General features: G+C 40.5%; 1 pseudogene; it reads right to left on the bottom strand.

Moving 5' to 3' along the window:
* Positions 1 to 2004: 2004 nt before the first annotated feature.
* Positions 2005 to 2492, bottom strand: LOC101322967 (small ribosomal subunit protein uS13-like; annotated as a pseudogene).
* Between the last annotated feature and the right edge of the window lie 353 nt (positions 2493 to 2845).

Below are 2845 nucleotides of genomic sequence, written 5' to 3'. Positions count from 1 at the left end.
GTTCACTGCCTTCTTGGAGTGGCTTCATTAAGCAAGTGAAATTTGAAGAGGGATCTGAGAGAGTTGAAATAGTTCTCATGGCAAATGGGTGAGGGAAAACTGGCTAGGCACTGACTTCATAAATCAAGCAGTATCTGTATGTTAGACACTCATGAAATGCTTGTGGGTGTGGTGAAGATACCGTGATTTTGAAGCCAAGGTTTGTAACCAAAGAGAAAATACAATATTGCAGGGCTTACAATACCAACATTAGAAATAGCAATATGGTTTTGTAGGGAGGAAGGAAATAGGTAGTTTCATAGAGATTATGGGGCTCGAGGTATGCCTTGAAAAATAGAATGTTGGGAAGTTGAAGTCTTGTTAATAGTTGAAGAATTGCCACATGGTTCTCATTTAACTGGAATGTCTTAATGACAAGTGTTTTGTTATTGTTTTTTAACTTTTTGGTGAGCTTAGTAAAAACTTCTTCCTTGATCTTGTCTCCTTGGAATCTCATGGTTTTATAGATTGGTGCAGAAGTGATCTTAGGGCATGAAAGTATCTGAAGATGAAATGGAAAAACTCCAATAAAGCATTGGATTTGGGATGGACATTATTCAGAATTCTTAGGTCCCATATACAGTACTGAAATGGGAAAGATTATTGTAGGCTGAGATTCATCAGATATGTTCTCTTGGAGCAAACAAGGAGCTAGGCAATTGTTTGAAGGAATTGAGAATCAATGTGGCACAAAAAAGCCCTTGGGCTAGGCTCTGCACCTCTGCTACCATGCATTTGTTTAAATTAAATTTTTTAAATTAATTGTGGTAAAATGCACATAACAGAAAATTTACCATCTTAACCGTATTAAGCATACAGTTCAGTAGTATTAAGTAAATTCACATTGTTGTACAAACAATCTCCAGAATTTTTTCATCTTGCAAACCTGAAATTCTATATCCATTGAACAGTAACTCCTCATTTTCTCCTCCCCCTATTTTCTGGCAACAACCATTGTACATTGTTTCTATAAATTTGACTAATCTAGATACCTCACATACATGGAATCATATGGTATTTGTCTTTTGTGACTGATTTATCTCACTTAGCAAAATGTCCTCAAAGTTCATCCATGTTGTAACATGTGTCCGATTTTTTTTCCTTTTTAAGGCTGAATAATATTCCATTGTACGTATATACCACATTCGTTTATCCTTTCATCCGTTGATAGACATGTGGGTTGCTTCTACCTCTTGCCTATAATGATACTGCTCTGAACATGAGTATACACATATCTCTTTGGGACCCTGCTTTCTATTCTTTTGGATGTAAATCCAGGAGTGGAATTGCTGGGTCACGATTCTCTGTTTAATGTTTTTGAGACATTGCTATATTGTTTTCCATAGTAGCTATACCATTTTACATTCTCACCAGCATTGCATAAAGGTTCCATTTTCTCCATGGCAAACTGGTTATTTTGTTTCTTTTTTTTTCTTTTAAAATAGTAACCATCCTAATGGGTATGAAGTGATATCTCATGGTTTTCAAAAAAGAAGTAATTAATTAATTAATTTGTTTTTGGCTGCATTGGGTCTTAGTTGCTGTGCGCGGGCTTTTCTGTAGTTGCGGCGCACAGGCTTCTCATTGTGATGGCTTCTCTTTGTTGTGGAGCACGGGCTCTAGGTGCGTGGGCTTCAGTAGTTGTGGCTTGCAGGCTCTAGAGCACAGGCTCAGTAGTTGTGGTGCACGGGCTTAGTTGCTCTTCAGCATGTGGGATCTAACCAGACCAGGGTTCAAACCCGGGTCCCCTGCATTGCAAGGCGGATTCTTAACCACTGCACCACCAGGGAAGTCCCCTCTCATTGTGATTTTGATTTGCATTTCCCTATGATTAGTGATGTTGAGCATAATTCTATATGCTTATTGGCCATTGGTTTATTTTCTTTGGAGACATGTCTTTTCAAGTTCTTTGTCCATTTGAAAAAAATTATATAAACTGTTTATTAACAGACAGTGCCCACAAATTTATTTCTTCTTGGACACATGCATGGTGCAACCATGGTGGCCTGTGGCCTTGGTGTGTTGGCCTCAGACACAAAGTCCCCAGAAGTGGCACAGCCCTCTGTGGGCCCCAATCTTCTTCATTTGCTCCAGGTTTTCATGAAGTTTGTTGTCCAGACCGTTGGCCAAGACTTGGCTGTGTTTTCCATCCGTCACATCCTTCTGTCTGTTGAAGAACCAGTCTGGGATCATGTACTGGTGTGGATTCTGCATAGTGGTGATCACACATTCTACCTCCTCCTCAGTGAGCTCTCCTGCCCTCTTGGTGAGGTCGATGTCTGGTTTCCTCAACATCACATGAGCAAATTTTGCCCCACACCCTTAATTGCTGTAATGGCTAAAGCAATTTTATGCTGCTCATCAATATTGTTGTTGAGTACTTGCAAAATGTGCTGGAACTTCTCAGGGATTACTAGAGATGTGGCAGCAGTCCCAGTAGCCCTTTTGTCCATTTTTTAAATTGGGTTGTTTTTTGTTGTTGTGTTTTAAAAGTTCTCTCTGTATTTGGGTTATTAACCCCCCATCATACATATGATTGCAAATATTTTTTCGCATTCTATAGGTTGCCTTTTCACTCTGTTGCTTGTGTCCTTCACATGGAAGTTTTTAATTGTGATGTAGTTCAGTTTAGCTATTTTTACTTTTTTTTTTTTTTTTTTGCGTACATGGGCCTCTCACTGCTGTGGCCTCTCCTGCTGCGGAGCACAGGCTCCGGACGCACAGGCTCAGCGGCCATGGCTCACGGGCCCAGCCACTCCGCGGCATGTGGGAACCTCCCGGACCGGGGCACGAACCCGTGTCCCCT

The sequence above is a fragment of the Tursiops truncatus genome, chromosome 13 (genome assembly GCF_011762595.2).
Source record: "Tursiops truncatus isolate mTurTru1 chromosome 13, mTurTru1.mat.Y, whole genome shotgun sequence".
Classification (NCBI taxonomy): Eukaryota; Metazoa; Chordata; class Mammalia; order Artiodactyla; family Delphinidae; genus Tursiops; species Tursiops truncatus.
Note: the sequence above shows the minus strand (reverse complement) of the source record. Positions and strands in the feature narration are given on the sequence as shown.